Below are 13055 nucleotides of genomic sequence, written 5' to 3'. Positions count from 1 at the left end.
TCATCTCACTGTGGTTTAGTGATATCAGTCATGTGAATATAGCAGATTTTTAGGATAAGCAAAGAGTAGAAGTAGAAAAATACTGGATTAATGATGAGATTATTATATGTCCCTCAACAGTGGAATATTGGGGATTTTAGTAATGTTGATGAGACAGTGTTTTCAACAAAGCTTCCAGAGCTCTTGAAGTATGCTTGGTAGTTTAATATATTGATAACAGATTGTAGTTCTAGAGATTTGACTTGTAGAGTGTTTGCAAGCAGAACAGATTTTATCATATTTTGCATGCCAACCTGTATAGATGGATTTACTATTTTTTAATTTTCCCAGGGGAGTTATTCAAATATTTAAAATGTGTTTACTTAAAGCATGATATGCCATATTTTGAAGTGGTGTGATTGGAACCTGCAGAGGTGGTAGTTTAGAGTGCCGTAGGAAAAAGCAGTAGGTTTTTATTTTCTGGAAAAAACCTTGTGATGGAAAACTTCTCTGTTTGGCTAGTGTTCATGTTGCTTTCAGTCGTTTTAACATGCTGCTGAGGTCTGTGAAGCCGAAGAGCACTGGCTATGCCTTTTAAAAAAATCAGTGAATTGGTCTGTTATGCTTCAAGTTATATAATTGTGAGGGCTTTTATGAGCTACCCAAATGCAATTGATTTCAAAAATTTGAGTAAAAATTTAGTGAAATCCTTTCTAAATAAGGATGATTTCTAAAGTCCTCTTGTGTAATTTCCTTTATTTGAAAGAGCTTTCTAAATTCTACTTTATGAGTTAGAAAGCTGAGGTTCTCAAAGTTTAGGTACTATGGATTTTACTGGAAAGTTTTAGAAAAATAAGTCCTGACACAGAATTAATTCTCAGCTTAAGAAATACAGGGCATAAAGGGACCTTTAAATGTCAAGGAACTGTTTTGGAAAATATTGTTTCCTGGAATATTTGATTTTTACCAAGTGTTTTATAAGAATTTGAAGAAATACCAAAAACAAAGTGAAAACCCTGCAAAATACACTATGTTGCTCTGGAAATCCTTTGAAAAACTAAAACCTTTTGCTTAAATTTTGTAAGTATTTTGTTACATCTGTGATTGAAATATTCTATAAAGTCACTGTTTTTATGCCATTTATGCTCTTTATAATTGGCCAGTGCAGCTTGAAGCACATTTGGGAGACACAACTTTGGACATTTCAAAACTGATGTTTTACAGTCAAGTTGTTTTATCTTCCAATATATATGTGGAAAGTATCTGTTATTAAACTACAAAGAAATGAATTAAGATCTAGGAATATGCTGTGTAAAAATTGATGTAAATCTCCTTTTACAAGTTTTCAGTCTTTATGACATCATGGGCTGAAACTTCTTTACTAAGAAGAACATTTCTGAAGCAAAACAACTGTATGAATAGTGAAGTGCTTATTTTTCATTAATTAACTTTTTGCATCCCCCAAATCACTGTATTAATGCATTTGCATGCAAATGTTATAATAGGTATCGATTTCTCAGTATCTAGTTCTAGTGGGGGCCATAGTTCATGTACTTGAAAGTAATGAAGGTGAATTTCTGCTAAAATCTTAACCAATTCATCAGATAAAATTGTCCTTTTGAAATAGAGACAAATTCATCAAGGCTATTTTATACCTCTTTCTAATTATTTTGTTTGATATTTTTCCCTCTCCAAGAGGATCGTTAAACAGGTACATAGGTTGAAAAATATATGTTCATTCTTGGCAGAGGAAATGAGTACAGATGGTTTCCTATGGTCCTACCCATGTGTAGCATTAATTGTAAATTATTGTTGGCAGTAATGAAGTGTAATGACTTAAGGAAAAACAGTAGCAATAATTTGTTTGCCATCTGTTGTTCCTCTTTTTTTCTGTTAAAGTCCTCTTTTTCACATTGTCATTATTGCTTTTTTATTCCATATTTTAGAATTATGACATTTTGACCCTAAAACCTAGATTAATTATATAGCAGGTTAAAAACTTGTCTCTGATTAGTTTAATAGTCTTGATCAGTAATTTTTAGATATAGGTAACATTTACAGCTACTTTTTCAAGTTCCTTTCATTTCAATAATAGGCTTATAGTACTGAAAATTTGTGTTGTTGTTCAGATTGAGTCAAGTCATTTAATTACAAAAAAGATCAAATTACAGAAATGAAAATGGTGATGCCTATGTTTGCTCAAGAGCAAAATATCCAATGAATAATGATGTCAACTAGGTGTATTTTATATGAGTTGCTGACTTTAAATTTGTTACCTATACCTTTAACAAGTGATTTGAAATAGGGAGAAGCTGGTATTGATTTCTTGCAACATTCCAGTTACTTTGTGAAGATAACCCTGACACATGAAATGAATTGGTTTGGGATGCTTCACTTAGCAGTTAAAGCCACAGATCAGGACAGCACGTCCACATGGGAGTGCCTGCGTTTGCTTCCCTGCTCTGCCCCCTTGCCAGCTCTGCTTCCTGCTGCCATCATTGAGGAAGCAAGCCAAGGGGTAACAGCTCTCCCCGTCTCCTCTCCATCTCACTGACGGTAACAAAACATTTTAATTACTTTAAATCATTGATAACTTGGTGAAATGTGAAAATTTTATTCTGCATTTAAAAATATTAGTTCTATTATTCGTTTTGTCAGTGGTTAAGCACCAGTCAAAACTGAAAAATTGAACTACATTCAAAAAGACAATTGCATTAATACATTCACTTGAGGTGTTTGATTTCCAGTGTTTTCTTTGTTTTCTCTTGTTTTCCGTTAATGGTTGTCTTTACCTTAGATGCAAAAGGATGTGATATTCCCTGAGAAACAAAAATATATAAAAAATGGAAGAAGCCAGATACAAAGGCCACCTCCTGTTTTAAGATTTCGTCTTGTGAAATATTCGCATTACTCAGATCCATAGAGATAGAAGTCAGATTGTGTGATTGCTCGGGTCCGGAGGTGTGGCTCACTAATGGAGATGGAGTGATGAAAATGTTCTACCAAATGATAGTGGGGATGGCTAGAAATGTGCTGCATGCCACTGAGCTGTGTAAAGTATTAACTGTGTGTTTATAATCATTATCAAAACCAGAAGGAACAGTGTTCCACAGGTCTGTAAAAATGCACAAATCAGGGTTTCCATTGACTTATAGCTTTAGTAATATGACATGTATGCAGTAATGTAATTCCTAATAAATTCATGAATTCCATCCCAAAATTACTGCTGGTAGCAAGAGAAATAAAGCTGTAATTCATAACAGTTTTCTTATATTAACTATGGCTGTGTGGCTTCTGTACTCACGTTCATTTTCAACATTTCATTTTGTTATGATTCCTTGAAGAACATCACAATCACTTTTCAAACGTCTGTGTTTAAAATATTAATTTGAAAAAAAAATGTATGATTTTCAGGGTTTTTTTAAAATAGTTTTATATTTTATGTTCCTTTTAAGACGTAAATGCAATTGTATATTAAGCAAGACTAAATTAATAAACCAAACTGATGTTTACATGTTGTATTTCCTTTCTATTATGGAGAAAGCAACTATCTGGGGATTGGTAGATACTTCAGTTAGTTTAACTTCTCATGTTTAGTGAAATTGAAGCCAAATTGATTCACTAAGCATTTATTGAGCACCCATGCCAGGAGATATGTTGGCTGGTTCTGGAATGTTTTTTCATACCTGAAATTTTACCCACATTTCCCTATATCTGTCCAGTAACAATAGCAGATGTGTGAACAAATGAATATTTTCCAGAAGCAGAAATCTACTTTAAGTGGTTTTTCACCAACTCTCTAAAGACTTTAAGAGGTGTTCTGGGCCCATCCTGGTAGCCTAATGGCTGAGCCTTTGCTTTTCAGGCAATGAGATCCCATATGAACACACGTTGGTGTCCTAGCTGCCACACTTTTCATCCAGTTCCTTGTTTGTGGCCTGGGAAGGCAGGCAAGGATGACCCAAAGCCCAAAGTCATCCTGCACCTGTGTGGAAGACCTGGAAGAAGCTCCTGGCTCCAAATCTGCTCAGCTCTGGTCATTGTAGCCATGTGGGCGACCAGTGGACTGATGAGCTTTGTCTTCCCTCTCTGTAAATCTGCCTTTCCAATGAAAGTGCATCCATCTTAAAAAGAAAAGAGGTGTTCTTCCATACGGTAAAGTGCACATGACCAGAAGTAAGTCTTCTATTCCTGAAATGCATTTGTTATTTTTGACATAACTAAACCAGTCATTTTCTACTGTGTTCCAGGAAAACAACCTTTCAAAAACAGTTCCAGCAAACCAATGATTTAATATAAAGTTAAATGGCCTTGAAAGACTGTGTTCCAATTAAGTTTGTGTGTGCATGTGTGTGTAAGATGTTTCACTTGGAAGAAAGAATTACTGAGGAGGTCTATCCATTTATTCACTCTCTAAATGATCACAACTGGGGCTGGGCTAGGTTGGACTAGGAGCCTCCTGCTGGTCTACTGTGTGCTGACAGCACCCAAGCACATGGGTCATCATCCTCACAAGGAGATGGATTGGATGTGGCCAGGACGTAAACCAGTGCCCATATGGTTTGTGGGCAACGGCCCAACTCTCTTTCCCACAGTGTTAGCCCCCAGCTGTGTGTATTCTCCAGGCTGAAGAGCAGTAAGTACACATGAGCTATGCCTAAGAAGGCTGATTATGTGAATAAATTATCAGGATAAAGATAAATTAGACAAGAGACTTGCACATCCATGTTCTGCTTTATTTAATAGTCACATTTTTTCAGCATTAGTCACATTGCACTGCCATTATTTGCTGAGTTTGTAGACTGCTGTAAGTCGTGAGCCTCATTCATTACAAACCACATGTGATTTACCTTTGAGAACCTGTGCCAACAGAGGCACTCAATACATGTTTTTTGATTTGGTAAAACTGAAGAACTTTTAATTTTGCTTCAGTTATTTTTTATTATTATATAATATGCCACCTCAGAACTTTGTGGCTTAAACAACAGTATAATTGGCTCATAATTTCTGGTTTGTTTTGGCTTAGTTGCTGCATGGTTGCTCACACATCCAAGGTCAGCGGATCATTTGGCTGGAGGTTACATGATGCAGTATCACTTTATTCTCATGTCTGGTAGCTGGCAGGCTGTTGGCTAGGGCGATGGGCATGATTAGGCCATGTGTCTCTCATCACCCATGAGGCTAGTCCAGGCTAACTGAAGAGACGAAGTCCAAATGTACAAGCAATTTCCTTGCTACTGCTTGTCACATTTACTATTCTTCCATTTTCCAATTCATATGGTGAAATCCAGATTCATCAGGTAGAGAAATAGACTCTACCTTGATGGGAGGAGCAGTAACGTTGCATCGCAAGTGAATATGTTTATAGAAATGGAAAGAATGTGTTTATGGAAATTGGAAGAACGTGTACCACAAATATTAAGGATATTTTTAACCTTGATAGATCCTTGGGCCCGTTTTTTCTAACAACAAAAATCTAAATATGCATTACACCTGGGATGAGCGTTGTGTTGCAGTGAGCCAAGCCACTGGCTATAACCCCAGAATCACGTATATGAATGTCAGTTGGAGACCCAGCTGCTCTGCTGCTGATCACCAGTGGAGGATGGCCCAAGGACTTGGGCTGCTGCCACCTATGTGTGAAATCCAGATGCAGCTCTGGGCCTTGGGCTTTAGCCTTGACCAACTCTGGCCATTGCGGCCATTTAGGGAGTGAACCAGAGGAGAGGAAATGCTGATTTACTCCTTCACTCACACATTCTCTCTTCACCCTCTTCTCTGTCATTCCAATAAATAAATCTCAAAATCAATTTGAAATCAGTCATTTAGTGCTGTTTTTCAAAATGGAAGCAATGTTTTGGAATTCTCCATAGAGACAAGCAATAAGATATGCAAGTATATAGAAAGCTATGTAAGGGAAGTCTTGTTAGAAAAATTGACTCACTTTAGCTGTTGCGACAAACTGCACAGTAAGCATTTGCTAGCTGGAGAACCTGTAAATCCAGAAGCCTGGCTCACTGGAAATCCAAAGGCCTCAGAACTAGGAAAGCTGTAGGTATCACTCTTCAACTTAATGTTGTAGGCCCAAACACCCAGGGATGAACTATTGCAAGTTCTAGAGTACAGAGCCAGAGAATCTAGGTGTGTCATAAAAGTGCAGGAGAGAAGGACATCCTGGCTCCAGAATAGAAGCAGCAAGAATCTACCCATTAGTAACAACTGTGCCTTTATTTGACTGAAGGGTATCTGTCCACATTACAGGTGGATTTTCCCAACTCAGCCCACCAAATCACATGGTACTTTCCTCTGGAAACAACCTAATAGGCACACGTGGGGTAACCCAGTTACTGTAACAAAATTCAAGAGAAACCTAGGTTTTACTTTCAGCAGAAGAGGGACGGGCTCAATGCCTAATGAAGCATAATAACTTACCAGCTGTCTGGGTATTCAATACTCTAAATCAATGATCATAAATTCACAACCTCTTATCAATTTGGCATCCTTATGTGTCTTTCAACACCATGCTTAGTGTCCAATGTAAATGGTGATAAGATCTTAATTCCATATCACGTGATACAGCTATATACTGTTGGACATGCACTAATCCCTTCCCTGGGAGAACAGCCACAGACCCTATGTGATATTTCCCTCTTTCCCACTACCCTGCAGCAAACTCAACACATGACATGTGGTAGGAAATAAGGAAAGGCAAGCAAATATTTCCTCAATAGTTGAGTACAAATACACACAAATATGTCCTTAACAAAATAGAAAATGCTCATGGCAAGTATGGCCCTTCTATGTGTAATACATTAAGTGCTTGTGGGGGTATTCATAACTACCTTGTGTTACCACTTCTGCATTACCTTTGTCTGAAGACAGAAAGCTAATGATTTTCATTTCTCAAGATCTCAGTCCTTTCTGAATTTCATTTATGTAATTTTTCTTTATCCTTAATCACAATGCATACTAGCACTAAGGGGTCTCTTGTGTTACAGATATTTTTCCCTTACTTTCATTGTGGAGAAATCCAGTTTACCCTTAGCTTTTCCAACAAACACTGTGGCTATTGTCTTAGCCCATTGTCTCAGATACACAAGGATCCAGTAGTTACCAGGCGCCAGACTTGCAGTTCAAGGAATCAATTTCATATCTCATAATGGGAACATTCTTCCCTCTGGGACTAAGACTTCCAGGCCAACACAGCCTAAAATGGTGATAGCAAATCATTAGGAGTATCAGTGGAACAATGCCAGTTTCTCCCCCTTGGATCCCAGCTATATGAGACAGAGTATTCTGTACTGGATGGTAAGCCAGAGTCTACACATGCTTCTGGAGAGCTGTCTTGAGCTGTGGAAAAGGATTATCTCCTCACTGGCACCATGAATCTTAAGTTGCCCAATACATAGACCTTTAGAAAGGTTTTCTTTCTTCTTTCTTTGAATTTGCCCATATGCTGTTATCCTGTGTTGTCTCATTGCAATGCTCTGATAGCCTTATTGCAATGCTCTGGTATTCACAAATAACCTTCATTTTCTTAATTGAGTCTCATTATCTCTAAATGTTTTCTTATTCATATTGACAGTATGGTATCAGTGGCAAAGAGTTGGCTGATTTTTAGTTAGAATGTAAGAATGTTAAATAGGATATTTGATGAAACCAATCTTTAAGCCACAAAGTGCTCAGGGTATTCTATCATTTTTTTTAACAACTTATAGTAATATTAAGGAGAAAGAAATCATGTAGGTCCTTCACTTGCTCAGAAGCATCTGTTAAATATTCCCTGTAATTTAGCTGCAATCGGAGTGCTAAATAGCACCCAATAGAACAAAGGAACTGATTGGCACTCTGTACAGTGATTGCTATCACAGGCTTGTTTTCAGATTCTTGTTTCCCGTGCTGAAATTCTCTTCTTGCTGAGATCTTATTTGTGTTATTAACCACGCAAAATACTATTTGTTTCTAGCATGTGATTCATGAGAGTCATGGGTTCCATTGCCAATTTCTGGATTTTTCCCTGAATATATGGGATTAAGTGACTAAACAGGCACCAAGAGGTACTAAAACCTGGAATAAGCCGGGATTCTCTTTGTATATGATGTTCTATCCCTGAGTTGGTCACAACTGACAGGGTTGACAAAACATTTGTTTCATGCTAGTCATTAGCTAGTCACCATAGTCTGAGCTGTGAATATTCATGACCTCTTTGAGAGCTGCAGTTGGATTCTGTTAGTGCACTGTATGTGAGTTGCACAGCATATTGCTTGGGTTGTTGAGTCATCACGTGTCAGTGTTGGACTGAACTTCAGCCTAGATCCACTATGTTTTCTTTGGGGCTTCATAGGACAATACACATAGGTCCCTCCTCCCACAGCTCATGCTAAAGGTAGACGTTAGGACCTGCATTCTCCCGTGAATGTAGTGGGATCCCTGAAAATCTTCCTAGATATTTACGTTGATATAAGCCAGCCATGGAAAACTGTAGTATGCAATCCAGTTGTCTCAGTGGTTACACATAGTCATCTCTCTCGGAGAACAAAGCTTACTAAGACATAATGGTAAGAGGTTCCATTGAAAGTGTTCCCAGTGGGGTTACTCTTTGGTAGAGGGAAACAGGTCAGATGGGTTAATAGGAAGTGAAAGGGATGTGGGTTTGAAGCAGAAGGGGAAGACTCATTGTCCCAGAGGAAGGTTCTGGCATTGGGACCAGCTGAACTTGAAGTAGTTGAGCCTTGGCTGATGGAGAACCACTCAATAGTGGATCATCCACCATATATAGTTATTGTTCCCTGGCATCTGCTCTTGACAGGGAGTTTAGGCATAGCAAAATGTATAATTTCTTCTAAAGAGTAGGGTTTTGAAAGAGTGCCATAAAGACTAAGAAATAAGGATTTTCTGAACAGGTTTGTTGTCTCTTGCAAAAGATTTCGAAGATAAGATTAAAACTAGGATTGTCATTTTGTGACCAAATTTTTTTTTCCATTTCTTAGTTCTCTTGTTTTTGTTGTTTGTTTAGAGTTGCAAAGAAAATAAGTTTTGTTTCTTTCAAAATCATCTAACTTAAATTTTGCTCTTTATGTTTGTTTTTATTTACTGATCTGAGGGGAAGAAAAGAAAGGGAAAGCAAAGGTAGAGGTCCAGGATGTATGAGAGACCTGCACAAGAGGCTATTCAAACCCAGCATCCCATGATCTTGAATGTGATCCTTGGTGCCCACACAGTCTTTGGCCCATAATTTTGCTCAGGTGTCCGCAGTCCCTGCAGCTTTGCATATAACTCTTGATGCTTTCCCCATATGTGTGTGTGGAGGGGTGGGCAATGCGTTAGTTGGAAGTAGTCTTAGGCCACATTTTTAGTTTTGGAAGGTGACAGCCTACTTGGAACTTCAAGTCCATCTTTCAGTCATGTCATAGGACCACCGAAATAACCTTACAACTGCCAATTGCAGAGGAAGACCCATGTTTTGGAGAAGACAAAGATCCTCACAAATGAAATACTATTGTCTAAGGGCTTGAAGTTCTCACTGTCAAAGGTAATAAGATACTCTGTAGAAAAGTTACCCTTGAGCAGTAAGAACGTTCTAGTTAGAGAAAATGAAAGTGATAGGGACTACAGGTGATGCAGGATGTTCTTAGCACCAGAAGAAAGGCATCTCCAAATCTATCCCAGTCAGGGAGCACATCCCTCTGATAAATCTGAACGCCTTTGCCTTCCTGCAGAAGAATCCAACAGTGCCTGGCCTTTATAATGTCAGCTGTCAGCTTTCCTACCTCCAGTGACCCTGACCAGATTAGTTCCTGAGGAAAAAAAAGACATGCTTGGACTATGGCTTTGAACAGTGCGGCTTGTGGATGATCCCGCTGAAGAGACTGGGACCCAAGGTGTGATGACTGCACTGAGAAAGATTGGGACTCAGGGGATACAAGGCAAGTGAAGCAATGCACACTTTATTGAACTCAACAGGATATACTCGGCTACAAGCAACGAATGAGGAAGGAGGCACAGGGAGATGATGCTCAGCCCCAGTCATGCTAGGCCAGTGAGGCAGCCACAGGCCCACACAGGAAGTCTGCTTCCTGCCAGCACTCTCAGTCAGCTGAGAGTGTATGAATTCTGGGGTTCTTGGGCATCCGATGGACTGGTTCAAGGGGTGCACTTCCACAGTGGGTCATGAGAAAGGAAATATCTGATACCGCAATTCCCAATCTCAATGGCAGTGAGAATTTAGAGATTCACCTTTCATTCTCCGAGCTTTTACCTGCCATGGAGCTTCACCTGTCATTCCTCCAGAGTGGCTTGCCACAGATGTTGTAGGAGGCAAAATGTCTAGAATGCCGTCTCTGATATATGAGAAAATTCAACCATGAGACACAGATAAAGGTTATAGCTGTATAAGATTTATTAGCAAAGCAAACTATTCATTGAAAAAGAAATTCATGTTAGAGTAAACTGTAGCCCACATGTTTAGGGTTTTATCTTTATATGACTTAGATGTATGGGAGTGGTGCTTTGGGTGAAATTTTCAGGAAAGGGCAGATATTTTGAAGAATTGTGTGTCTTTTCTGGTGCTATCAGGCAGTCAGAAATGTCACGACATAAGGTGCATTATGGGAGTAGCAGTGTTAGCCAAGGAAATTTTATTATCATGATATTATATGGGTTATTGATCATCACAGAGCTGCAGCCATGGATATATCAGGCTGGCGCTGGTTCTGAGGGGCAGTTTTTCTATAACAATTTTGGGTTGTTGGCAGTGGAGAAGATTTAGAAGTAAACCTGGGTTTGTGACGTATTTCCTTGGCTCTTTCTTTGAATATAAAATTTCTCCTTATCTTTAACATGTTAAAATATTTCTTCCAGATCTTTCTCGGATTGCTGACCTTCTCCTTAGCTAGCTCATAAAGATGCATCAATTCTCTCAGAGGATGCAGCCCTCACTCAAAACCTGCCTCTGGTACTGTGATCATAGATATATTTCCTAGGTTCTGAAACTGAGAACAGTAAATTTCCTTTCTTTGTGAATTGCTCATCTGTGTCCCCATGATAATCTTTAGCTCATCAATGCAAAGTAGACTGAGAGAGGAGAGTAATAAATTTTATTCTGCAGAAAATTTTAAGAATTGCTTAAGAGAAATGGAGCAAAAGTAACAGAATTAACACTTTGTTGAGTTCAAAGGTAAAGCAGGAGGTTATAAGATCATGTACAATCCTATAGAGATTTAAAGTAATGCAGGAATCACTGCAGGATTTTTTTTTTCTCAAGGATACTTGATTGAATTTGATGGGGTAGATTCAAGATGGGCCTGGTACGATGGCTCATTAGCTAAGTCCTCTCCTTGCACTTGCTAGCATCTGATATGAGTTCCAGTTTTGTCCCGTATGCTCCACTTCCCATCCAGCTTCCTGCCTGTGGCATGGGCAAGCTGTAAAGGATGTCCCAAAGCCTTGGACCCTGCACCGTTGTGGGAGACCCAGAAGATGCTCTTGGCTCCTGGCTTCAGATCGGCTCAGCTCTGGCCTTTGCAGATACTTGGGAAGTGAACCAGTGGATGGAAGATCTTTCTGTCTTTCTTCCTCTCTGTAAATCTGGCTTTCCAATAAAAAGAAAATAAATTTTTTTAAAAAGATTTATTTTTTATTATTTTTTCATTGGAAAGGTGGATATACAGAGAGGAGAGACAGAGAGGAAAATCTTTCGTCCGATGATTCACTCCCCAAGTGAGTGCAACGGCTGATGCTGTGCCGATTCGAAGCCAGGAGCCTCTTTCGGGTCTCCCATGGACGTAGTGGGTTAAAGCCTCACATGTGAGGTTGGCGTATCATTTGGATGCTGGTTAATGTCCTGGCTGTTCACTTCCCATGTAGTTTGCAGCTTGCCAAGGTCCAACTCCAGTTGAATTCTAGACTCCAGAAGGGTGCATAGAGTAGGCGTAGAAAAGAAATGGACCACTACAATTTCAGGATTATAATGGACAATGCAAGAAAGCTGTCCACTTTATTTATGCAGAAGCAGTCACAAAGGCTGCCACACTTTTCACACCCAGTCAGGTGCACATTCCTAAGGATAGTTCTGCCAATTGTTTCACCTTGAGGCAGGGTATCCACTGTCCTAATCCTGTGTTCAGGAAGTTTTCAATAGATGGCACATAACAGTGTAACACATTCCTACTACAACCCTCATTCTACAACCTAGTCTTGAATTGGTTAAGGGAGGAAATGAATAACAGAAAGAGGGAAGATGAAGGAAAGCGGGAAAGAATAGATTCCCACTGCACCTGGAGACTTAACACCCTTGATTAGCATATGGTCAATCGAGGAGGAAAACCATAGCATGGGTTCCTGCTACACCCTTGATTAACATATGATCAGTGTGGGCAGCCGAGACAGCATGAGTAAAAGGCCCTCTTGCTAAGATGTTATCAGCAGCTTCAACTTCCAAGCTCACATTGATAGTAAGGAACAACTCTGCAGTGGCAGACAATGGCTAAACAGATTACAGAAATCTCAGTGGGGTTGTCTGGTGTCCATGCAAAGGGAGGCGGAAATGCCTTCATGTGGATGCAGAGACATCCAGTGGGCCTTGCCATGTGGCGGGAAATTCTTTGCAGCCTTGCCCGCAATGAACAGTTCTCTTCACACCTTCGCTTCCTCCACACCCACCGCACAGATCCCAGCAGCTGCTAACATACCTAGCAAAGCATGGGAGAATGGCTTAAGTAATTGAGTCCCTGGACCCACATGGGAAACCCAGATGAAGTTGCTGATTCCTATTTGTAGTCTGGTCCAGCCCTACTGGTGGCAGCCATTAGTCGGGTGAACCTGCTCTCTGTGACTTTGACTTTCAAACCAATAAATAAATCTTTAAAAAAAGTTTAAGGACAGTGGAGGGACATTTTGAAATACTAGGTTCAAGGTGTTAAAGAGGAAGATAATGGATGATATTGCCTGGGGAGAAGGTTGTGGAAGACAGAATAGGTTTTGAAGTATGATTTTGTTCCCTCTGATGGGTCTTTGGATATGTCAATCCAGGTTAGGCTTCCTACTATAAAATTACTTTGGCTCATGAAAAATGATCA

This window comes from Ochotona curzoniae, unplaced genomic scaffold (assembly GCF_017591425.1).
Source record: "Ochotona curzoniae isolate NIBS_2020 unplaced genomic scaffold, NIBS_Ocur_1.0 scaffold_3890, whole genome shotgun sequence".
NCBI lineage: Eukaryota > Metazoa > Chordata > Mammalia > Lagomorpha > Ochotonidae > Ochotona > Ochotona curzoniae.
This window is presented reverse-complemented; position numbering follows the sequence as displayed.